The 26825-nt window shown below is 45.2% G+C and overlaps 1 pseudogene; it reads right to left on the reverse strand.

The window, feature by feature from the left end:
• Nucleotides 1–7429: 7429 nt before the first annotated feature.
• LOC146348693 (serine/threonine-protein kinase Nek2 pseudogene) lies at nt 7430–26453 on the reverse strand (annotated as a pseudogene).
• Nucleotides 26454–26825: the final 372 nt, after the last annotated feature.

Consider the following 26825-nt stretch of genomic DNA (forward strand, 5'->3'; position numbering starts at 1 on the left):
GCTACTGCTATTGCTATGTATGAAACAGTCATGTGCAGGCTGAGTGTGCCCACATCTCTGCGCACCTTAATCATTCACACACACACATACAGATCACATCATTAGAAGTGCATGAAGGAGAGAGCAGGTCTGCACTCGTTGGCTGTCCCACTTCATGCATTCCTATTGCTTGGCTCCATCACCTTCCATGCATTGGAGACGTACCTTCTGTGGTGGGAGTCTGTGCCACTCATGTAGGCTTCCTGTATGATTTAGAACCTAGAAACTACATGAGTACAGCATGCTCCCCACTACAGACAGTCACCCTTCAACACACGGTCGCAGTCTATGCTACGGTAAGTGTCGTTCTACACCAAGAAAACCCACCTTCTGGATTGCATCATCCATTCCGGAATGCACATAAAGAGGGAAACTATGAGTAAAGGGGCAATGGAGATTATGTAGAACAGGGGAGGGTAGTCATTAGGATAGACAGAAGAGACTTGCCTCTTTGTGAAAAAAGTTCTGCCTATGAGCCCTTCTGTCTTCCACACAACTTTAATGAGGGCTAGAAACTTGGAAGTTGAAGTTTAGAAACAAATTCTGTGCCTCTTGTCTAAAATCTGCCTGTTCTGTGCATCTCTTGCAGTGGATGCAGCCTTACACAATAAGCCTTCATGTAGCCTTTTAAAACTTTAGTTTCACCCTTTAGAGAGTTAGAAGTAAGATGAGAGGGTTCTACTGTTAGAAGTGCCCTAAAAATAATTTGAAATAATATTTTTTAAAAATTAAGAAGCAAATATACGATTCCATTCCTAAATTGTATTATTTGTGCCCCCAAAAGGTGGGTGGATACTTTCAGAATATGGTCAATCCAATTTGCCTATAGGCAATACTTGCAATTGCAGCATTTTTATTCTTTTTATCTTTATCATTTTATCTCTCATTGTTCACCTCCCGGGAATCTGTTTAGATGTGGAGTGGTATACTATTGTTATAAATCAATCAATACATACATATGGCAGGACGGCAGTTCAAGACCCAAGTGCCACGTGACGGAGTGAGCGCCCGTCTTCAGTCCCAGCTCCTGCCAACCTAACAGTTTGAAAGCAAGAAATTGCAAGTAGATAAATAGGTACCACTTCGGCAGGAAAGGTAACGGCGTTCCGTGCACCTCGGTGTTCAGTCATGCTGGCCGCATGACCACAGAAGCGACTTCGGACAGCACTGGCTCTTCGGCTTAGAAATGGAGATGAGCACCACCCCCTAGAGTCGGACACGACTGGCTGGGGACAACTTTACCTTTACCTTTTTTTTTGGCCTGGCTGGTTTTACAGCATCAGAGTCTCCATCATTACTGGAAGCATTTATTGAGGCTTGTCAGGCAAAGTGACCCATAATCCATGGCTATAAATACTTGACTTGTGCCCAATTCCTGTGCACATTTGCAGTCACTGCTCACTTGGCATGAATGGGAAACTTGCACAAATTGAGAAGCGATCAAATGGGAGATTTGCACAAATCTCCCCAACTTTTTGCGGATCTCCCCAAATTTCCTAATTTGTGCAGATTTCCTCCACAGACCAAAGCAGGGCTGATTCAGCCTACTGGGGAAATTTGTGCAAATTAGGAAATTTGTGCAAATCTAACTGGGAATTGGGAGTGAGACGAACATGAGCATGTGTTTGACAATTTGCAAATATTTTCACTGGACACGTTCTCACACTCGCAGTCATGTTCAGGGCTTTGAATGGGGCATGCTCACATGTTTTGTAAGCAAAATTGAAATTCTCAGACATCCCTTCTTATAACACTTTCAGACATTTGAACGGGTGACATATAGATGCCACCTTCAAATGAGTATTTGGATATCAGGACCATTTTTGTTGAAGCCTACGTATAATTACTAGTAAGTTGTATTTTCAAGTGTTTGCATTTCATATGTATTCATTGCTATGGATATATACAAATGTATGCATGTATATTAAAACAAACAAAACAAAACCAATTTGCCCTTAGGAGAAAGGATATGAGTATTTCTGAAAATCTAAAATATAGGTAAATGGGTCTGCCATTTGTGCAGGGTTAAACTGGAACCTTCTTGGAGAGCACAAATCAGGATATTTGTATCTGAGATTTAAATCATGGGTTTTGCTGAGTACTTGATAAATCATCCCACTTTTTCTTCCATACTTTCTACAAAACTTGAGAGTACCTTTCTGCAAACATGGCTGCTGCCATTGTTTTCTGCACACTAGATGCTAACAACCTTTGGAACTCATTGATGATGGGAGTAGGGAAAGGCACTGTAACTTCATATAGAGCCTAGAGCCATATTTCAGCTTAAATCTGGAACAGATCAGGTAGGTTCTTTCTGTAATGGGGTATTGTCTAGATGCTCATATTAATATTATGTTCTCTTTTTCCAGTTCATTGCTGTGTACAGGTTTCCATGGAACAGGCTGTCCTTCTGTAGACCAAATATAACCACTTCATAATTATCTAGAGCACAAAATAGTTTATTGCTGTGCTGGTAAACACATTCCATTTAGATATGTAGTCCTGCAGCTATAATGAATAGCCATTCAAGTAATTCCTGCCAGAAAATGATGCCTCCACAAGATATTGGGCAGAACCTCCTAGTCCTTTAACTTTGGTTCACATGGTTAAATACATACACACACACACACACACACACACACCATGATAATTAGCTCCTGGAGCCACAGACGTAAAACAGGTTAAACTGAGAGAAACACATTAAATATGCCGCTATTTCTTTAGCTCTGTTTGTTTGTGCACGGGACAGAAAATTAGATCCAACATTTTCTGACAAAACATTCTTGTCAGATATGCCTAACAAGCTAAGAGCTTATTTAATTGAACTTAATAAGAGGAAATTTGCGAAGTACATTTTCCCTAGCTGTCTCGCAAACATAAACCCTTCCCCCTCTCTTTTTCTCCTTTAAGCTGTGATACTCATATAGATTTTCTATTTTTTCCCCTTTTAAAATATTCAGTGTGTGTAGCAAGTATGAAAAATAAACCTTTTTTTACTGGTGGCATGCATGATGGATGACTACTGGTTAACTCACCATCATTAGACCTTTTCACATGTTCAGTGTAGGATGTAACCCTTAAAGGTGGGTGGGCAGCATGAGATCACAGCAGCATTCCCCACCTCTGACCTACACATGTTCAACTGAAAGGGTAATATCCAAGGTTAGTCCTACTTAGAGAAGACCCATTGAAATGAATGGAACCTGTTAATTGCGACTAACATATGTCCCATTCATTTCAATGGGTCTTCTCTAAGTGGGACTACCGCTGGATACTACCCAAAGTTTGAACTGATCATATGCTTGTAGGCTCTGTACATGCAGTTAGAGATATTACAAAGAGCAAGATTCCTAACCACATGAACAGAGCCTATGCTTTGCCAGTTCCAGCGTACACCTGCACATCCAAAGGCAGGGCTGACCCAAGCCATTTCACCACCTGAGGCAGAGGGGTGGTGCAGTCACTGCCGCCATAAGCATTGCCAGCACAAGCCTCACAGCGTTGCCAGCAGCTACTTATCACAGGCACTGCTGCACCTTGGAGAAGCTGCTCCAAGACCTGCCAGACCTGCCTCGGTGACACTTCCCATGCAATCTGGTCTCAGTGTGTGGTTGGCAGCCATGGAAGACCTGGCCACCACTCACTTTCACTTTCGTTTAAAGAGGCAGGGTAGCTGCTGCCCTTCAAAGAAAAGAGAAAGTTTCTCACCCATAGTATTCCATGGCCATGCTGTGAAACAACCAGCAGCAGGGGCTCCAGCAGTGAAGCAGAGAGCCAGTTGTTGAATGCCCAGCTGACACTGGGTCTCCAGAGGTGCAACAAGGTGCTGGCCTGGCCTTTGAGTGCTCAGCCAGATGGCTGCTGGTGGTAGGGGTTGGAGCAGAAGCAGCTGGAGGAAAAGGTGTGCCTCTTCTGACATGGCTGCCAGGTGAGAGGCATGCTCGTTTCGCTCCCCGCCCCCCAGTCTGCCACCTGAGACATCAAGGAGCCTCATGGTAGGGTCGGTCCTGTACATAGGTTGAGGTTTGGTCTTGCTGCTGCCATCCTGCTCCCCTTGAAAGTGTTGTAGCTTCATGAGAGAGTGAACAACTTCAAGAACTACCATAAGAACAAAACTCCAGATGCACCCGCATTTGCTGTCTGACATTACAGGAGCTAATTTTCAAGCATGAGCTCATTTGGTAATCCACTGAAGATGCTGCAGTTTCTTTGGATTTAATATTCATTTTACTTTTCTCTTGAAGTAAGGAGCTTTGAGAATGATGGTTCAAAAGATCCTAACATTCCTAACAACCTAATGTTTCTAATAACACAATCTTATCCTCTTCTACGTGCTTAGTCTGAGGTACAGGACTGTGCTTAAATCTCCTTGTACTGGTGCAATGCATCCAGGAGTGCTGGATTCATGCCACTGGAAGCCTTTCTATGCAAGTGCAAGGCAGCTGTACTGCCCAAGTATACTGGCACTGGTGCAAATATACTGAGCAAGGCCAAACAAGGGCAGAGAACAGGATGGGATGGGAGGGTGGCTCTCCAGGATTGGGATCATTTCTTGTCCTGGCATACAGCACTCCACACAGAAAGCATGAGTATTTGAGACAAAGAAAACTGCCTTATATCAGGTTTGTATTGTCTACTTTGGCCGTTCTCCATGATCTCAGGCAGGGATTTTTCATTTGCTTCCTGATCCTTTCCTTTCTTTAACTGGAGATCCTATGGATTGAACCTGGAACCTTCTGCATTCCAAGAATCCAAGCAGGTGCTCTACCACTGAGCTATAGATCCTTCCATTATTATGCCCTAGACTATATCCATTACTATATCCTGGAGAACAAACTTCAGAATAATCCTCCTCTTGTAGATAGACAGGAGGAGGGTAGGATTGTGACTTGTCCAGTAACCAATCACAGCACAGCATGAGATGTGTAGATGTTGTAGCAGTGTCATGATCCATGATCCATGGGGCCATATCACTCCGCTTCCACACTGATAGAATTGTGAAAGCATAAAAGGGAAAGGAGTTGTGTGGGGCACTGGAACACTAATGTCCCAAGTGTCCCCTCGATTTACTCTTCCACCCTGGTGGCCTCCAGACATTTGGACAACTCCCATAATCCCATTTGGCCATAATGGTTTGGGGTGATGGGAGTTGTAGTCCAACAAATCTGTAGGGAACCAGGTTGGGGAGAACTTCCTCAGGGGGGCATATGGAAATGCTAGGACACAGGTGGTGATGGGGGTCTAACAACCGCTTGGTCTGTGACAGCCTTGCCCAACCAGCTGCCCTCCAGATGTTTTGAACCATAACTCCCAACATCCCCAGTCACCATGACCAATGGGCATGTAGCTGGGGATGACAGGGGTTGTGGTCCAACACACCTGGAGGGCAGCAGGTTGGGCAAGGCTGGTCTACAACATCTCAGGTAAGAACACCACCTAGGAGCAGTGCTTTCCCCCTGAACTCATGACCTGTCCCGGCTGTGCTGTGCTGGAAGAGGGGAAGGAACAGGTTGCGGTTGACAGACACGTAAGTGTGATGTTGCTGTAAGATGGTGGATATTTTCCATGCATAGCTGATCAGTGATCCCAAAGAGAACCATGGGATTTCTGGAGACACTGTGCACTTGCTAAGGAAGCCATGGAAGTGGATGGTGCGGCACCGTTCTCAGCAGAATCCCTAGAGCAGGCTGTCCATGTCTACCTGAATTCTACACCTTGGATGTCAGCTTTCTACACAGTGTAACCTTTAGTGAACCATGATGTAACTCAGAACAAATATGGCATCAGATGTCTAAGTAACTAACCTGCAAGTCAGAATGGACAGTTGGACCGATCACAATCAGTCTATTTCCAGCCTGTGTCAGTTTTCATGTGTTTTTTCATATGTCTCTTCGGTCCTGTTTCCACATCTGCACTTTTTAAAATTAGCACAAAAATGTATTTTTGGACACATGTTCTCATGAAATACATATTTCTAAATGTATTGTATCCCAAAATACATATTTTATATGCATTCTGGCACTTTTTTTGAGCAGAGAACTGCACTGCAGCATTAGGAGAAGTGCAAACGCGGAGGGATAATTTGTGTTTTGATCCACACATTAGTCCGAGAGATGCAGATGCCGTTGGTTTGCTTCAAAATGTGGACCAAGCAAAACCCTCAAGCATTCCTAGTTGGGTACTTACCTCAAACCATCAGGGAGCAGAAAGAGGCAATGTCAGCATGAGGTTATCGCATACCACGTCATTCTGCTTTAAGCAGAGATCATACCACATGCCGGACTCCCACATTCAGTTATGATGGGATCATGATAGTTTAGCAGATACTTCCTAAGTTACTGAGGGAATCACACTTTGCACACACGTATAAAATTTATTTGAATTTTCTGCATCAGGCACTGAAATATCTTAGGCTAGTCTCAGTGCCCTGTGTAGTTTCCTATTCCTCTTCATTACTTAGATGCAGAAGAAATTGTTCCAAAAACCTGCCTGACTGGAAGCAATGGCAAATCAAAGAAATATGTGTACTCCATGGAAGGAAAGCATTTTTCAAAGCATTTTCAACTCTCTTAAAATCATAAGGTAGCAACCCCCCTGATAGATCCATTTCACTCTAATTTTCAACCTGGCCATGTGCTTTCTCCTGTGTAACCATCTCCCCACCCTCATTTTAAGATCTGCCTATGAGGCCCTGTTCCAGGTTCCAACCTGCAGAGGGGCCAGATCTACTGGTAGCAGGGCCTTTTCTGTGGTGGTCTTGGAGCTGTGGGACATACTTCCCCAGGAAATCCATGTGTGTTCATCCCTGGTCTCTTTCTGGAAACAATGAAGACATTTTTGTTCTGCCAGGCACTTTGAAATTGATTGCTTTTAAAAAAATGTTGCACTAATGCGATTTTATATTATTGTTTACACCTTGCTGAAACCAAGCAGGGCTCGGTCAGGGGCCTGCCTTCATGGGTGATTTGCTGCAGACTGGGACCATTTGGTGGTCCTTTGCAGCACATAATGCGGTGGCCAGTCTGCAGCCACCCTAGAGTTTACCTGTGGGGAAGCTGCATTTTTGCAGAGTACTTTTACTCCTCCCCTCCTTTAATTCGGTTCCCCTGCAGTTCAGCTGCTGTGTGCCCATCCCTCTGCTTTAAATTTGGTATGACTGGGTGTTCCTAGGGCTGTGTGTTTCACCTGGCCGTAACCTCAGTAAATTAAGTAAATAGACTAAGTAGAGTAACTAGCCTGCCTTTCCAACTCATCAAAATGCTACAGCACTCTTCCATGCCTTCAGAAACACACTGGACTTCCTTTTCGCCAGTGGGAGTAACTAGCCTCCATTTCCCAGACCATCCCCATTGAGAGCTGTGATTACGCGTTTCTCTGATGCTTGTCTTACTTATTTCTCATTGTAGGACATGCAATTTATTTGCTCCGGAGACATGTAATATGGGGTTCCAACAAAGATTTTTGCAAAACTGGTATCATGGTGAAGTATCCTGGCCAGGCCAAAGTCACCAAGCTTCATGTTCTTCTTGCCATTGAGGAAGATATTTGCTGGCTTTAGATCCCGATGAAGAACAGTGTGGCCACCATCACTCCGCCTGTGACACTCTTTCAAGGCCAAGGTCAACTGAGTGAGGACTCGAAGGACAAAGGTCTCATCCAGATAATGTCTTCCTTCTGTACATTTTGCAATCAGAGTTGCCAAATCTCCGCCTCCACAGCATTCCATCATAATATAAAGTGTTGCATCCATCCCGTTAAAGCATTGCATTTGTCCTGTTAGTTATACAATCATCATACCGAACAATATTAGAATGTTTCAGCTCATGGAGCAAGTTCACTTCAGAAAAAGCATTTGCTTTTCAGATTCTGTCATAGATCCATAGTGAAGTTTTTTCCAGACCAAGATCTTGCCATCCGCCCTTCTCCACACCTTCTGGCACCTGCTGTAGGAACCAGAGCCGATGGTGAGAAGCACCTCACATTCCTTGGGTCGGGTTGGCGTCCTCCTTTCGCTGCCCCTTGAGCAAAGTAAGTACACAGCCGACGCTTGTGTTACTTCCCCGCTTCTCTGATGCTTGTGTTACTTCGCTGCTTCTCTGCACAGAGGGAAAGGGCTGGCTGGAGTTGCCTCCCTCTGCTAGCGCTGCTGCTGCCACCTCTGCTGGCCACCTCCTCTCCTCTCTCTCCTCCATTTTTTAGTTTTCACTGTATCACTATATCGATATAGCAGAATACCGGGGCTGCAGGCTCCCGCTCCTGGCTGCCTACTGTCGCTAGATAGCTAGCTGAAACAGCTAGTACTGCTAGTATTTGAACCAGATAATTTTCTTTCCCATTTCTCAATGGGAAAAAGATGCTACAGATTCTCAATGGGGGGAAAGCAGGCAACAGAGGCTACAGAATGTCAGTGGGTGAACTGACTAGATCCCTGTATTTATGCCCTGGAAAAGGAGCAAGGGAGTGGGAACTCCAGCTCCCTGACTCTTGGCTGGAATGGGGCAAAATTGTGCTGGTGGGGTGCTCTCATGGGGAGACTTCAGATGCTGTCAGGGATAATAACATGGTAGCCAGGGGGAGCCTGGACAGGGGTGGAAAACAAGCCTCTCTCATTGGTTGACCAGCACCTGCCGGGTTGATGACATTCATTTCTACTCCCCAACCCAACCTGGATGTATGTTGCTTTCAAGCGCTGTGTGACTCATGAAAAGCGGACTTTTAAGATACAGTACACTCAGCTTTTCTTGCTTCACGTGTCCCTGATGGAACAAAGCATTTTCATTTGATTCCATGAAAATCCGGATAATGCCCCATCGTAGAGAGCCAGTGTGGTGTAGTGGCAAGAGTGTTGGACTAGGAGCTGGGAGATCCGGGTTCTAGTCCCCACTCAGCCATAGAAGCTCACTGGGTGACTTTGGGCCAGTCACACACTCTCAGCCCAACCCACCTCACAGGGTTGTTGTTGTGAGGATAAAATGGAGAGGAGGAGGATAATGTAAGCCATCTTGGGTTCCTTGCAAGAGGAAAAAAGGCAGAGTATAAATGCAATAAATAAATAAATGGTGCTTCTCATTCCATTGTTGTGAAGATCTCCCCCTGGTCAATGCCTGGATGGCACTGTATGCCACCTGGAGTTCCATCACAGAAGGAAGGAGGGATATAAATCTACTAAATAGACAGATAAAGTTTCTGACAGCAAAAGGCAGGAGCAAGCCGCATTTTACTGATATATATTGACATGACACATGTGATGGTGGAGTTGCAAGTTATACTCTTAGTTTTGATTTCATCCCTTCTCTTTCTAGGATTTCTGCACTATGCTCATACTATGCAATATTTATAACAGACCAACAATATAAATTATACAACATTTTGGGGGGGCTTCCCCCAATGCCTGTATCACAAACATATATTTAAAAATGAAACAAACCATGCATTCTATAGCATTTGATAACCATCTAATAGATAATTCTGATAGAGAACATTATAGAATGATTTTGAAAAACATGACTAACTCTTTCTTTAGGGTTTCATCCCTATCTAATATTGTGTGACTCTTCCAGATACTTAATGCACCCTTGCTGTAATCCATTTAAAGAGGTCAACATGCATAAGCAAGTTTCTGAGCACATGCCTCTTGGTGGAGCAGGAGCTATGGATGTATATCTGATATGTCTTCAATGTGCATTAGAATCTGTACTCAAGTATGGATGTATCTATACATCTGTTTCCCACCTCCCAGCTGAGCAGAGCAGAGGAGAGCAGAGGTAGCTGCTCTAGCTGGTCCAGGGACTACAGAAGCAAGCAAGCTCCCAGAGGGTGAGCAACCAGAGCGAGTGAACAGGGGAAGCAAATAGGAGTTTGCCAGGGGAGTTGCTATGGTAGAAGAGACAAAAGAGACAAAGGCAAAGAGGTAAGTGGGCTGCAGGAAGCCCAGGGGGCTGTCCTTTATCCTTCCGAGTGGCTGTGAGCTCACCAGGTGCTCCTGAGAGCTCCAACTGAATTTGGGGTGTGTGGTCTGAGTACTCCCAGCAGCTGTGGGTAGGAAGCTTCAGTCTGTTTCCTGCCTCCCAGCTGAGCAGAGCAGAGCACAGCAGAGCAGAGCAGAGCAGAGCAGAGCAAGCTGCTCCAGCTGGTCCAGGGACTACAGAAGCAAGCAAGCAAGCACCCAGAGAGTGAGCAACCAGAGCGAGTGCACAGGGGGAGCAAACAGGAGTTGGCCAGGGGAGTTCGGCAGGGGAGGTCAAGGGGGAGGCCTCTAACATTTTTTAAAAAATTATTTTTCTTATAACACATACTTCCACACCAGTGGGACTCTGCTTTTAACCTCTAGTGAGTAGAGCAGCAGGCACAGGCTACTCTAGAACAATCAGAACGCTGGACACAAAAGGGAAAAGAGGCTATGGAAGGACAAGACTCTCCAGTGGTGGTGACCTGCAAGGTGTGTGCAATGTTTGTTTTCTGGCCTGAGAACAACATGGCCTACACATGCAACAAGTGCAAGTTGATCACGCTGCTGGAAAAAAAAGTAAGAGGACTGGAGTGGCAACTGTCGACCCTCCAGGGAATAAGAGAACACAAAGAGTTCTTGGACAGAATGGTGGAACTACAGCAGCAAAGTGAAGACCAGAAGCTTGAAGAGCAACAGCAAGCTGAGGCAGAAATGGGAAATGCTGAGGTGAGGAAAAATGCAGTAGAGGATACTCCTTGGAAAAGGGTGACAGTTAGGAGAAGAAGAACTAGACGCCACTCTGCACCAGTGGAAGCAGTGGAGCTGTGGAACCAATTCCAGGTACTTGAGGATGAGACTGGAGGACAGCCTGCAGAGGAAGAATTACAAGGGAACCTGCATGAGAGTGAGCAAGAGGCTGAAGGTCAATCAAGCAGAGGCGATGAAACCCAGGCCTACAACAAGAAGAGTAGTAGTAGTGGGAGACTCCTTGCTGCATGGAATTGAGACCCAAGTATGTCGTGAAGACCTGTGGACTCGTCAGGTATGTTGTCTCCCAGGAGGATGGATTAGAGACGTGACTGAAAGGTTGCCTGCTGACAGGTATCCCTTTCTTCTCATCCATGTGGGAACAAATGATTTTGCCAAGCGGAGCCACGAAGAAATCACATCAGACTTTGAAGCTTTGGGAAGGAGACTCAAGAACTTTGGGGCCCAGATAGTTTTCTCATCCATACTTCCAGTAGCTAGAAGAGGGATAGAAAGGGAAAGAAAAATACTCCGGGTGAATGACTGGCTATGAAGGTGGTGCTGGCGTGAGAGATTTGGATTCTGGGACCACGGGCTATACTTCCTGGAAGATGGGCTGTTTGCAAGGGACGGGTTGCACCTCACAAAGGCTGGGAAGAATGTGTTTGGCCATAGCATGAAGAACTTCATCAGAAGGACTTTAAACGGAAACCTTCGGGGAAGGGAGATGTAAAGTTGGGGGTGACAATGGACGAAGGCTCATGCACCGCAACAGACAGAACAGCTCTAATAGTACCCAATAATAGTCTTCAGAAACATGTAGGAAGAAAGCCAGACTTATGAAGCACATGGTCTTCGATGTCTATATACTAATGCTCAGAGTATGGGAAACAAACAGAATTAACTTGAACTCTTAATACAAGAGGGAAATTATGACTTGATAGGTGTAAGTGAGACTTGGTGGGATGACTCTCATGACTGGAATACAGCAATTGAAGGATATAACTTGTTCAAAAAGAACAGGAGGAACAGAAAGGGAGGTGGGGTTGCACTGTATGTGAAAAATACATATCTCTGCACAGAAATACAGGAGGATGAGCTTGGTAACCCCATCGAGAGCATCTGGATCAAAATAAATGGAGCAAAGAACAAAAGGAACCTGGTGGTCGGAGTCTACGACTGGCCACCTAATCAAGGAGAAGATGAGGATGAAACTTTTGAAAAGCAAATTGCCAGTGTTTCAAGGAAGCATGATGTAGCAGTAATGGGGGACTTCAATTTCCCTGATATTTGTTGGGAGACAAATTCTGCAAAACATGGCCCCTCCAGGAAATTCCTGATTTGTGTGGCAGATAACTTCCTCCTACAGAAAGTAGAGGAAGGAACTAGAGGATCAGCTATCCTTGACTTGATCCTTACCAACAGAGATGACTTAGTGGATAAAGTAGCAGTTACAGGAACTCTGTGGGAAAACGACCATGTTATACTTGTTCTTGGTTCTAAGGGAAGCAAAAGCTGAGTGTACCCTGGATTTTAGGAAAGTTGATTTTAATAAACTCGAGACAATGATAAGTAAAGTCCCATGGCAAGCGACTCTAACAAGAAAAGGAGTCCAAGATGGGTGGGAGCTTTTAAAAAAGGAAATTCTCAAGGCACAATTACAAACAATTCCAACAAGAAGAAAAGGTGGAAGACAACAGAAGAAGCCAATGTGGCTTCACAAAAAGCTTAGAGATGACCTGAAAACAAAAAAGGACACAGATAGGAAGTGGAAGGAAGGCCAAGCAACAAAGGAAGAGTACAGGCAGGTAGCACAGAATTACAGGGATGGTGTCAGGAATGCTAAAGCTGAGAACGAGCTGAGGTTAGCGAGGGATGCTAAAAGCAACAAAAGGGCTTTCTTCAGCTACGTGCATAATAAAAGACAGAGGAAAGAAATGGTGGTTCAGCTATTAAATAAGGATGGCAAAATGATAACAGATGACCAAGAAAAGGCAGAGGTGCTCAATTCCTACTTTGTCTCAGTCTTCTCCCAATAGAGGGACTATGACTCCCCTGGCAAAGGCGAAGTACAGGCTGAAGGGGCAGGATTGCAGCTTGAGATCGATAGGCATATGGTCAAGGAACACCTAATGACTTTGAATGAGTTCAAATTTCCAGGGCCAGATGAACTGCATCCTAGAGTAATAAAGGAACTGGCAGAAGAACTCTCAGAACCACTGTCTATTCTCTTTGAGACATCATGGAGGATGAGTGACGTGCCAGATGACTGGAGGAAGGCTAATGTTGTCCCTAGGGATGGACGGAACACTTACTTTCCATTCTGTTCTGTTTCCGCGGTTGGGGGGAGCCGCTCCATCCCTCCCCCCGGAATCCTCGATGCAGGGGGAGGTGATCCGGTCCTCCCCCCCCGGAATCCTGCCTGGCTGGCTCTGCTCCGCGGCCAAGCCGTGGAGCCGCCAGCCGGCTCCAGCTGCCTCCGGCTGCCTGCAGCCAGACATCCGGCCGCTGGGCAGCCCTGCAGGGACGCAAATGGCGGCTGTCGTAGCCACCGCCATTTGTGTACACTGGTTTTTTTTCCCCCTGCCGTGATAGGCTACGTAAATACTTACGTAGCCTATCACGGCCTCCACAGGGACACAAATGGCGTCCCTGCGTTAGCTGTGATAGGCTATGTAAATACTTATGCAGGACAGCCACCATTTGCAAAGCAGCATGGACGGGAGCAGGTAAGTGCTCGATTTCGCACACCTTTTGTGGGTTGGGGGTGGCGGGGACTTTGTCCCGTGTGCCTTTTGTGGGTTGGGGGGGTGAGGGCTTCATTCCGCGATGGATTTCGAGGGGCTGAATGCACTGGCATTCGGCCTCACCGAGATCTGTCACGGAATTCTCTGACATCCCTAGTTGTCCCTATCTTCAAAAAGGGTAAAAAGGAGGAACCTGGGAACTACAGACCAGTCAGTCTGACATCAATCCCTAGAAAAATTCTGGAGCAGATTATCAAGCAATCCATCTGTAAACACCTTGAAAACATTGCAGTGATTACTCGAAGCCAACATGGATTTGTCAAGAAGAAATCCTGCCAGACGAATCAGATCTCATTTTTTGATCAAGTAATCTCCCTTGTGGACTGTGGGAATGCTCTAGACATAATATACCTTGACTTCAGCAAAGCTTTTGACAAAGTGCCCCATGATATCCTGATGAGCAAACTAGCTCAAAGTGGGCTAGATGAAACAATGATCCAGTGGATCCACAGTTGGCTACAGAATCGGACTCAAAGTGTGCTTATCAATGGGATCTTCTCAAACTGGGGAGAGGTAACGAGTGGGGTACCGCAGGGCTTAGTCCTGGGCCCAGTGCCCTTCAACATTTTTATTAATGACTTGGAGGAGGAGGTGCAGGGAATTTGCAGATGACACAAAATTGGGCGGGAATGCTAATACCTTGGAAGACAGAAACAACATTCAAAGTGATCTTGATAGACTGGAGCGCTGGGCAGAAAACAACAGAATGACATTTAATAGGGATAAATGCCAAGTTCTGCATCTAGGAAAAAGAAACCAAATGCACAGTGACAAGATGGGGGATACATGGCTCAAAAACACTACAAGCGAGAAGGATCTTGGAATTGTTGTTGATCACAAGCTGAATATGAGCTAACAATGTGATGTGGCTGCAAAAAAGGCAAATGCTATTTTGGGCTGCATTAATAGAAGCATAGCTTCCAAATCCCGGGAAGTACTAGTTCCCCTCTACTCAGCACTGGTTAGGCCTCATCTGGAGTACTGTGTCCAGTTCTGGGCACCACACTTTAAGAAGGATGCAGACAAACTGGAGAGGGTTCAGAGGAGGGCAACAAAGATGATCAGGGGACTGGAAACAAAGCCCTATGAAGAGAGACTGAAAGAACTGGGCATGTTTAGCCTTGAGAAGAGAAGACTGAGGGGAGATATGATAGTGCTCTTCAAGTACTTGAAAGGTTGTCACAGAGAGGAAGGCCAGGATCTCTTCTTGATCATCCCAGAGTGCAGGACACGGAATAATGGGCTCAAGTTACAGGAAGCCAGATTCCGGCTGAACATCAGGAAACTTCCTGACTGTTAGAGCAATACGACAATGGAACCAACTCCCTAGGGAGGTGGTGGGCTCTCCCACACTGGAGGCATTCAACGAGGCTGGACAGCCATCTGTCAGGGATGCTCTGACTTGGATTCCTGCACTGAGCAGGGGGTTGGACCTGATGGCCTTGTAGGCCCCTTCCAACCCTACTATTCTATGATTCTATATGTACTGCATTGCCTTCAATGGTAATTGCATTCTATTGTGCATTGAAGCACACATTGGAATGCACTTCCCATTGAAAGCAATGCATTTGGATGCTTATACCCATCCCCGTTTTGACAGAACTTGTCAAGTGTAAAACAACTTTTTACAAGTGCAACTAGAGGTGGATTGGGACATATATCATTCATCTGCTCTCTTCTTCACTCATTATGCTTCTATGTAGTTCTTTATAGTAGTTGCAGGTACTACTTAACTAGAACAGGCCTCAAGACAATAAGATGATACTGTTGCAAGTCTGTGGAATGTTAACAGCTCTTTTGCACTATAGGAGTAGTTTTGATTTGTCACTGGAAATGGACCGTGAACAAGACCAGTTGTTTCTGACAAATCAAATTAACCTGCATTAACATGGAAGGAAAGACAAACATTTGTCCCAGATAATTTTCTTTGAAATATATATATATATATATATATATATATATATATATATATTTTAAGAAACCTGAATCAAAACTGCTCTTATGGTGGTTAGCGTTTGTTCATGGCTTTTGGTATTGAAAACAGTGGTTCCAGCAATAGGTGTTAAACAGCAGGAGCTGAAATATAAGTCCTATGATTTGATTTGCTACCAGCAAGTCACCGCTTATCACAAGGCATAGTGCTGCCATACAAGTGGAATGTTACCCCAAATGAAGGAGTTACAGGGATGTTGTACTGGAGTCACAAAGACATTAGCTAAGATTCAGAAGTTTAAGGCTGCAGTGAAAAGCAGACCTTCTCTAAATGTTTAGGAACATAGGAAGCTGTCTTATACTGAGCCAGGTCATTGGTCCATCTAACCCAGGATTGTCAACACTGACTGGCAGCCACTCTCCAAGGTTTCAGGCAGGGTTTTTTTTTCTAGCCTTACACGGAGATACTGGGGATTGAACCTAGGACCTTCTACATGCAAAGTAGGTGCTCTACCACTGAGCTATGCCCCCCCCCAAATCTTTGTCAATTTATCATTAATCCCAACTGAGGTCAATATTTGGATTTAAAGGCTCAAGCAAGAGACAGGATTGGGAACAAAAAAAAAAAAGGAGAATCCATAAAATTTGACTTCCTGGGAATGGTGAGGTTCATTTTGTGTATATACAAGTGTGGACCTGCAAAAAAAATTTTATAGTATGTCCTCACCCCCTAATAAGAGCACTCCTTTTAAGGGTGCCAGCCAGTCATGGCCTCCTCTAGCAGGCCATTCCACCACAACCACCTACCTACACACACACAGGTCTTGTTTTCCAAATGGCAGTCCACACAGTCTGTGGTTACTCAGCATGCTCAGACATCAATGGGCTGTTTGGGGGTGGGGAGGTTGTAACTTTTTGTGCGTATTTTTATGAACTTAGGGTTTTCCCAAGCATGCTGAAACTTCCCCCTTGTTTCTCAGTGGCCCTGCTTGGGGTACATTCCTGGCCAAACTCACCATATAACTTTGTTATTAGAGGGAGTACGCACGTCTGTGTGTGTGTGTGTGTAAAACGACCAGTTAAAATATAATATTAAACAGAGAAAAAAGAACCAATCATCCCAAATAAACATCACAGCTGGGAATGCTGCTTTCTGTATCCGTATGCCCAAACACATTGCGTAACTAACACTGACCATTAGGATCTCTTCTGCCATTACCTCATTGGTGTGCAAGACGGACTGCAGTATGCCTGCTTCCTGCACCACTGTAGTATATTGGCAGCCCCAGGACACATGGGAGGGGCAGTCTGTGACATGGCTCATTCCTGTGCCAGCCCAGCACCGACCCAGCGGCTGAGAGGGCCAGTGTTATTGTTAGGGGTGTCATAGTAAATTTAGAACAGCAGGAACACATAATGACGGTCCCATAGCCATGCCCCAAAGAGATTTCAAAAATGCAGGTGACTGTGTTGATCTGTGTGTGTGTACATACACACACACACACACACACACACTGAAGAGCAGCAGTACATAGCATAATACCCAGTTTGTTAGGATCTGCTAACAGTCATGAATAGTGATCTAGCGAAGGGCAGTTAGAGGTTAGCATGCTGGACTTTTGCTGGAGAGACTGAAATTGCATGAGAAAGAGAGGGACACAAGATGTCCCCGAACAGCATAAGTCTATCAGTTCAAGGTTTTCCAGGAGTTTCTTTTCCCGGTACCAGGGGAATACACTTTATCTCAGTGTCAACAAACTGGTTCTATTGGTTTTATCTCTGTCAGTTCAGGAGCAGGTCCTTGGTAAAGCTACTGGTTCTTAATCGCCCATTCAAGACTTGTTGTTGTTCAGTCGTTCAGTCGTGTCCGACTCTTCGTGACCCCATGGACCATAGCACGCCAGGCCTTCCTGTCCTGTGCTCTCTCCCAGAGCGTGCTCAAGTCCATATTAATTGCATCAGTGATGCTATCTAGCCATCTCATCCTCTGCCATCCCCTTCTCCTTTTGCCTTCACCATTCAAGACAAGCCACCCTAAAATCCTTTGCATTACAAGGGGGAGGGGGGGGTGTCACCATGGTCGATTTGCTGCGAGCTGGCTGTGTTTCAAGGTCTTTGGGGGCACATGACATCATGGCCATCCCACAGCCACCCTGGAGCTTTTCATGAAAAAAACGGATTTCCTGAGACTACTTTAAGTCCGATTCTTTCCCTTAGGTCAGAGTCTGCACGGTATAGTTGCTGTGTGCCCCAACCCAGGGGACTGGAAACAAAGCCCTATGAAGAGAGACTGAAAGAACTGGGCATGTTTAGCCTTGAGAAGAGAAGACTGAGGGGACGTATGATAGTGCTCTTCAAGTACTTGAAAGGTTGTCACAGAGAGGAAGGCCAGGATCTCTTCTCGATCATCCCGGAATGCAGTACACAGAATAATGGGCTCAAGTGACAGGAAGCCAGATTCTGGCTGAACATGAGGAAACACTTCCTGACTGTTAGAGCAATATGACAATGGAACCAATTACCTAGGGAGGTGGTGGGCTCTTCCACACTGGAGGCATTCAAGATGAGGCTGGACATCCACCTGTCAGGGATGCTCTGACTTGGATTCCTGCATTGAGCAGGGGGTGGACTGGATGGTCTTGTAGGCCCCTTCCAACCCTACTATTCTATGATTCTATGAACCCCTGCATTTACCTCGGGGATGCTAGCCCTGCCCATGGGTGTTGCTTTCACAATGACCCTGGTCAAGGGGTGTTTCCTGTCCCTGTGTTTTCCCGTGTTTTCCAGCACAAACCAAGTATTGTCTACTCAGAAGTAACTCCCATTGTGGTCAATGAAGCTTGTCCCCTAAATGCACACTTCAGAATTTATAGAGACCCCCATCAATTGAAATAGCACATTTTAAAGCACTAATTCCCTAAAGGCCATAAAGCACTATCTCAAAGCTCCAGTTCTCTGTTGTTTGGTTTATTGCAGTTTGGAAGTAACTAATTCGCACCTTCGATTGTGTGCAACATTGGGTTAGAATGGGGGTTGCTTTCCCGTCCCTGTGTTTCCTGTCCCTGTCTTTCCCACCATAAACATATGTGTATCTACTCAGAAGCAACTCCCATTGTGTTCGATGAAGCTTGTCTCTGATGTTTACTTTCTTTCTTTTTGGAAGTAATTAATTCACAGCTTCGCTTCTTTGCAGCAACAGGAGCTTCATGGGAAAGGAGAAAGGGGATTAGAAAAAGGGCTAGTTGGAGCCAGGCTGCTTCAAGTATTCACAGGGTGAAGTCTCCTAAAGGTTGTAAAGCACTTTCCCAGCTGTAAGGGACTAGTTAAAGCGGAGCCTTGCTTTAAGGGAGGGAGAAGGATCTACAGCTGTGTTTCTGTAATGTTTCGTACTATAAGGACATAATTAATGCTGGGGCTGGGGCTGAAGAAAACTGCTTTTGTCAAGACACAGGAGGAAACCTCCCAGGATTTTATTGAAGGAGAGGTGGGGGGAGCCTCTCTTATTGGTTGAGCAGCCCCTGCTGTCAGATGATGGGTCACTCCAACCCCTCCTCACCTCTGGAAGTATGTTCTGTGAAGCGACTTATGCTGGTGTGGTGCACTCACTCATGGAGCCCGGCATGGACCAAAGCACACCAAAGCCGATTCCTAGGAAAATCTGGATAATCCTCCATTTACTTCTCCTTCTGTTGTTGTGGAGAAACCCCCAAGGATAGCTCACAACAAGATATAGTTCCTGGGAATGTCCATTTTCTCCAGCTACTTGTGAGGACTGCAGCTAAGCTCAGAGGAAACGAGGAAGACTCAGAGGGCTGGCTGATGACATCATCATCCTTGCTAATCAAAAGATCCTGGTACTTCAGCCCTGCAAGCTCTGGTTCCACTATGATACCAGTTTTTGTGGGAAGGAGATGTATTGCCAGCTCCCCCCAGCCATGATCTGGGATTTTTAATTTTAATAGAATGGCATGGACTAGTCTACCTGAAAGAGTGTTTTCTCCCATGTGGTTCTGCCTGAGTGATAAGATTGTCTTCAGAGACTGTTCTCTGGGTACCACCACCCACAGTGGTGTGACAGATGGCTACCAGGGAAAGAGCCTCCTCTGTGGAATGTCCTTCCCAAGGAGATCCACCGTATACATTTAGATGTCAGGTTAGTACCTTCATCTTCCAGCAGGCATTTAATCTTTAACCTGCTGCTTGATTATTACATTTATTGCTAGCTTTTTAATGTTTTTAATATTTTTTAATGTTTAATATTGTATTTGGTATTTTTATTGTGCATTCTTTGTTTTATTGTTTTTTGCTTTTTTATGATTGCAAACTGCCCTGAGAGGGCTTCCCAGTTGGGCGGCATACAAATCTAATAAACATACAAATGGGAAAGAGACATGGTTGTGCTCTCACCACTGAGGGAGCAGTGGAATGAGCCCTTTCAGTCTATTTGTGAAGAGAATAGAAGTTAGGCTAGTAAAGCTATACCTACATAGCACCTTAAAATCAATTCCCAAGAGTTGTCAACTTTGAGATTGGGCAATATATACTTATCCAAGTACTCTGCAGGCATTTTTAGACTCATCTCCTGAAGAAGGTCCTGGTGGGTTGAAATGTATTGGGCTTAAAATAAAATATATACTTTCAGCATCTTAAGATGTAGTCCTTCCTTTTTTGGTGGTTGCCTCTTCAGGAGCCTTTTCTCACCACTGACATGCTAAGATTTTCCCATATCCCTTTTTATTTTTCCTTTAAATATATATCTTGCTCATTCTACCAGAAGGCAGCCATGGATTTGTAAAATTAGTCTGTCATAACAAATTCATATCCTCATCAAGAGCCGCTGCTGTGCTCTCCCTTTCAGGCTGGAACAGTCCTGGAATAAGACTGCATTATCTCAGTCATACCCAGCTCAATAGTGTTGTTCCCCCCCACCCCCCAAAGCAATTGCCTTTAAATGTGGTTTGTTATGCAACAGCAGAGCCACACTTACACCTACCTCTAAGATGAAAATCAAGTCCTTTAAGCAAACAACACAGCTCTGCCGCTACTTTGTCCTGCTTTGCTAGGCTTTTCATTTTACAGTGACCTATATTGTATTGGTTATGCATGAAAGTGAAGGGCACAGAGCAGAATAACAAACCAGGTGTAACTTGAACATTTCAGATAAGCAAGACTTATCTGGAACCTCTTTAAGACCCAAGGAAAATGGAGCTCAAGTCTCTTCGACTCTTAGGGACACCTCTGATGTTACGTGTGCCTAGTAGTCCCATATTGAATTTTAAAGTTAGAGGTGCCTAGTTCTCCTTTGCATTTGTCCATTGTATTTATAGGACCTGTTCCTTTAATGTAGGGGAGGACAGCCTCCGACCTGCATGCCTATTCCAGACCCTGGAGCCCTGGGGTCTCTCTGCAGGCCCCTCCTATTCCCCTCCTCAGGCCCCACCCTACCAGGGGCTTTGTGAGGTGTTGCAGAGAGGAATCCCCATTTTATCTCAATTGTATGATTGGAGATAACAAGGGGATTCCCCTGTGCACAGCTCTCCTCCCAACAGAGGGTGAGCAAGCGGTACAAAGGTGAATCCCCTTCTTTAACTGAAGTAGCAAACAGGTAGTCTGGCCCTTATTTATTTAAAAAGTTTGAAATGTTTGAAGTGGCATTGAATATTTCAGCAAATAAGTAAATCAAAATCCATAAATATTAAACTCTTAAGAACAATCCAGGAAACATTAAAAGCAACAGCGCAATAAAAAACAACAACAACTACAAGCAGCATCATAAGATGGGGGGTACGTAGATTAATCACAAAAAAATCTGGCTTAAAAAAAAAAAGGTTTTAGCCTGATTCCTAAAAAAGTCATTAAATTAGGTGTCAAGCAGACAGCCCTGGGGAGGGCTGTGTGGGGAGGTGGGAAATATGTGGACAACACATAATTATGTCGGACAGTCAAGTGGTGATGATTGTTCGGAACTCCAGTTAGTCCTACCAAAGAACAAAAGGGCAACATAATGGTGAAGAAATCCACTTCTGATAAGTGCAAGGTAATGCACATTGCAAGGGACAATTTGGGCTACTCATGCACATTACTGGGTTCTAAATTGACTGTAACTGTTCAGGAAAAAGCCAGGTGTCATTGTGGAAAGGAGTGATATAAACATCTGCTCAGCATGGAGCAGCCATTAAAAGTATAAAAAGATAGCCGGCTGTGCTGCACTGAGGCAGTCAAGATAAAACCAGAAATATTAAACTAGGCTCAAAAGCCATATTCAAACCAACTCCTCTCATTTGGAAAGTGCAAGGGCCCCTGAGAGAGGTGTGCTAAAAGTACAGGCAAGAGAGAGAGTTTTGGGAGACACAATGGCCTTCTGTTCTTTATCACACAACTTTTTACTTTAAAGCTATCTGAATGAGTCAAGAAGCATGACTAAATAATGGGGAGCACATCTAGGAAACTACCTTATACCTGGATCATCTACTCTGGCCACTGGCAGTGACTCTCTGGTGTCTCAAGCAGAGGTCTTTCCCATTACCTTCTACCTGAGCCTTCTAGCTGAAGATGCCAAAGGCTGAGCTTGGGGGCTTCTGCAGGCAAAACACGTGCTCTTGTCGCTGAGCTAGGGTCATTGGAGGCTGGTGGCTCTGATGTCAGTGGGGTGGTGAATCTGCTCTGGGTTTCAATCAGAACCTTGGATAGCTCCTTTAGAATTCTGACTGGTTCTGACTGAAACCCAGAGCAGATTCACTGCCCCACTGACATCGGAGCCACCAGACCTTCACCAGCTAGGTCTCCCTCCCTGTTCTGCAAATTCCTTGCTTGGCAGGCAAGGGGACACTGGGGAGCATTTTCAAAGAATGGCAATGGCCTTCCCCTTGTTACCCAGCGAAATCATACCCTCAGGACCTAGGACTGGCCCCTCTGCACTGCCCTTTGTTGCTGTGCATATTTCCTGCCATGGGGACCCAAAGGGTGGTAAATAGATAGGTGATACTATTATGGTCTCCCAATTTTCAGGTGTTGTGTGAGTCATTCCAGCAGCAAATAAGGGTTAGTTGCCTTTTGGATTTGAGAGAGCTCTGGAGACTTATGGTGGTGGTGTGTTCATTTACAAATATATGCATTGAGCAGGGAGGAGCAGACAGGTACCTAGAAAGATAGTACAAGTCTGTAGTGTAGTATCAGTTTCCCCAAAAGCAAGCAGCATCCCCTTGGAGCCCTGCAAGGCTCCTTCTTTTGAAATGCTGCAAAACTCAGACTATGTTACCTCCCTTGCATCTTTCCAAACAATTTCTCTCCCCCTCTCTTTCTCTCTCTCTCTCTCTCTCTCTCTCTCACACACACACACACACACACACACACACACACTGAGAGAAAAGGAAGAAGACTAGTCTAACCCTCACGAGGGCTCGGCTCCTATGTCCTGGCTGGTAGTAGCCATCCAAAGAAACAACTTGCAGATGTATTTAGGGGCCAATGAGGAAAAATCAACCAATCATCACTGATCATTAGCAAGCAAGCACGTATACAAAAGATGGTCACTTAACAGCCATTAAAATGTTATTTTCTTTAGATGCTCAGGTCCCACGCATCAGGAAATGCTGTAATCTGGCTCCTTGGTATGGCCTTCTGGATATACCAAGCCATCTCCCACTTGATGGCTGCCTACAGCTCAGGTATAACAATCTGATAACAATCTGATCGTGAGGATAAGGGCCATTAGGCAGGATGAGGCAACTGCCTCAGGCAATGGATGCTGGGGAACGGCAGTGAGGTGTTGAAACGGTGTGGCTGACATGGCCTGCCCTGCATCCATTAAGCTAGCCTGCTGCCTTCAGGATCACACTGTCCCATCCCCAGGGTCAAACTAAGATTAAACTGCCGGTCCAATCAGCTTCTGCACATGGAATGGTGTGTGTGTGTGTCGGGGTACCATCTTTGTCTCAGGCAGCAACACGCTTGGGGCGTTCTTGGCTTATCCAACTGTTTACATAGTTACTTTCACCCATCACCAAACAACTGCTGCTGGAGTTGTGATTAGTGATTACAAGCTCTAGTCACATGCCTATTTAAAAAGCCAGAGCTATGCCAGCCACCTGCTCAATGCCTCGTTCTGCAACTTGCTTCTTCACTCAGCAAATGTTCAAAATCCTCATGAGTACAATGGGATGTTCCTGCTCTCATTTCCCCGTTTTCTGTTTTAGCATTCAAAGATGTAATTCCCTAAGGTCTGGTGGTTTGTCATCTTCTAATACATCTAATTGCCTAATTATGTGCCCAAACACCATCACAAAGCATTGTAACATTTCATTCCCCTGTCTTCCTCCTCCCTCCCAACTCAGCATAGGGAGGTTGTTTTCTGAGTCTTGCAGAATGAGAAAGGCAATTTGAACAGTCAATCCCAAAGGAGCAACAGGAACCTTTTGCACATGGGTGGCCAGCATACAGCATAAAAGGGTGCAGGCACCAGACATTTTGGCAGTCATGGACAAGAAGGCCCATAATGCTGGCTGTGGCAGACTTCCCCAACTGGGCACCCTCCGGATGTGTTGAATTACAACTCCCATGCTGGATGGGGCTGATGGGCATTGTAGGCCAACACATCTGGAGGGTGCCCAGTTGGGGAAGCATTGGGTTAGACCTGCAGTCCTGCTTGCCTCTCCTGCCGTCCTGCACTACAGATGGTTCCCCAGCTCAGCAGACTGATGGCAAAACCACACCAAGGTTCAGAGGGACCCTTCCCTAGTATGCAGTGAGTAAAGTGACTCTTTCGCATACTTTAGGCTTGACACGTTGCTGTTGTACCATTGAGCTGTGAGCTGGGCTCCCCTTTGGGCCGTGGTTAGTGCTGAGAGCTTGTGCAGTTATTTGTAGTTTGTACTTGGTATAGCTTCCAAATCACATGAAGTACTAGTTCCCCTCTACTCAGCACTGGTTAGGCCTTGAGTTCTGTGTCCAGTTCTGGGCACCACACTATAAGAAGGGTGCAGACAAACTGGAGAGGGTTCAGAGGAGGGCAACGGAGACAATCAGGGGACTGGAAACAAAGCCCTATGAGGAGAGACTGAAAGAACTGGGCATGTTTAACCTTGAGAAGAGAAGACTGAGGGGAAATGTGATAGCGCTCTTTAAGGGTTCTCACAGAGAGGAAGGCCAGGATCTCTTCTTGATCATCCCAGTGTGCAGGACACAGAATAATGGGCTCAAGTTACAGGAAGCCAGATTCCGGCTGAACATCAGGAAAAACTTCCTGACTGTTACAGCAATATGACAATGGGACCAATTCTCTAGGGAGTTCGTGGGCTCTCCCACACTGGAGGCATTCATGATGAAGCTGGACAGCCATTTGTCAGGGATGCTCTGACTTGGATTCCTGCATTGAGCAGGGGCTTGGACTCGATGGTCTTATGGACCCCTTCAAACCCTAGTATTCTATGAATCTATGATTTCACCAGTGCTACTGCTTTTTTTGGTGGGAGGGAGCCTGAGGCAAGATGACCTCAGTGTCCCCCTCCCTGAGTGCTTCTACCTTCTGCTTGTCCCTGTCTACCATTGCCTATTTGCTTGCCCTCTCCTCTGAGCCCAATTTGCACCAATGCTCAGAGGGGTGGGGGCAAGATAAGTGGGGGCTCCTCTTCCTTACTGTTCACATGGACTCATGACAGGGCAGGTCAAAAGACAGTGACAGCCACTCAGAGAAGGAGCAGAGCTCTGAGGGCTGGCAGGGAGCCCTGGCTGCGGAGTGGGCCCCAGCAGGTGCCAATGTTGCCAGCTCCTGTTCCCAGCCCTAGATTTCATGGTCCAGGTTAATTAGGCCTCTAGATGATGGCTTTCCCATCAATATTATCAATCGTCTATTCTCTGCGGTAATTCAGGGCATGCCTGCACTGCAGTTTTGGAGGGGGTTAGATGTCCTCAATGCAGACGGCATGTTTATAAGACCAGCATAAGAGTCAACATGACGTATTTCACACTTTTAACATCAAAAAGACTCAATTTTGCCCACTTCATTTTTGGTTATATATGATTCTGCCTCATTGCAGAACAAGAGCCACCTTCTCGCAGAACCTGGGTTTTGAACTTGTTAAATGATACCAGTTGCAATAGGCTGCAGACAACACTGCTGGCAGTTTCAAGATCCTGTGGAAAGTTCTGGACTGAACTGGGTTCTAGCACATCACTACCCATCCAGCACCAACATCAGATCCATGTAGGCAACTCAGAGCCTATGCAATTGGATGCCATGCAGAAACTCCTGACCACAGAGAAAGGGAGTGCTGATTAAAGGACAATTTGTTGCAGAGAAGGAAGCCACTCATTACCTGCCTGTCCAGCCTGAAATTAATCCAAGAATGAATCAGGAAACAATAGGGAGGGTTTGGGGGGCTGCACTGCCTAGCCCTGCCCACTGCCAGAATAATGTGCAACCTCCCCTCTCCCTGACAAACATCCATTGGAAATTCATGGGAGTTCTTCACACATACAGATATATACGCGGAGAACCCTTACACTCAAGGAAGAACCCTGATGAATGCATGAACTCCCCTAATATAAAGGGTCTCCATATGAAGCCTGAGTGCACAGACACTTAGCATAATATTTGATTATCAATGACGACTTCCCAGTATAATCCTTGAAGTCCTCCCAACAGAACAGAATATTGTAGCAGAATTTATTGCTCTAAATAATGCATTTGTTTTCTTCTTTTATCTGAGCCAATTCACTGGTCATAAAAACTGGCCACATCCTTTTCTTTTTACTGCTGGCATTTTTGCAATCACATCCCATATAAGCTCAGCACTTAATACTCATCATGGAGCTTGCTTTTGCAAATGTCCGTTAAACAGCAATCCTATGGCTGTAGTATAAACAAACCTTAGAGCCTAAAATCCTTTTCTTAATGTCCTGCACTCTATGCATGAGAATTTAAAATTGTCCATTACTGCCACTCACCTCTTTCTACATGTTTTATTCTTTGCATAAGCCATCTTGCGATTTAGGCTTTTTAAATCATACAGCTGAGATGCTTTCCCTCAAATTTTAAAGCCTTCTCCTAAGCAAAAGCCTGGCAGAGCAGTTTTTAAAATAAAATGGATACTTGGAAAGTTGTGCCGCCTTTAAGATCCAAGTTCTGATTTTCTTGGCATGCCCATTAGCCTATGAGTATCACAAGAGCAAAAATGTTTATGTATATGCATTTTGAGAATCAAACAGGAGCAAGGTCAAGAAACAACAGTATTGTCATTGATCTTTCTCTTTTAAAAAAGATGTCTTGGTCACACCTCACCTGAACAGCTGAAATTGCTTATGTCTTGTATCTGATTAAAGATGGCTTGTTTCTCTTTCACTAAAAAACTGTT

Source organism: Heloderma suspectum, chromosome 4 (genome assembly GCF_057233095.1).
Source record: "Heloderma suspectum isolate Gila_16-S chromosome 4, 16-S_ref, whole genome shotgun sequence".
Taxonomy (NCBI): domain Eukaryota; kingdom Metazoa; phylum Chordata; class Lepidosauria; order Squamata; family Helodermatidae; genus Heloderma; species Heloderma suspectum.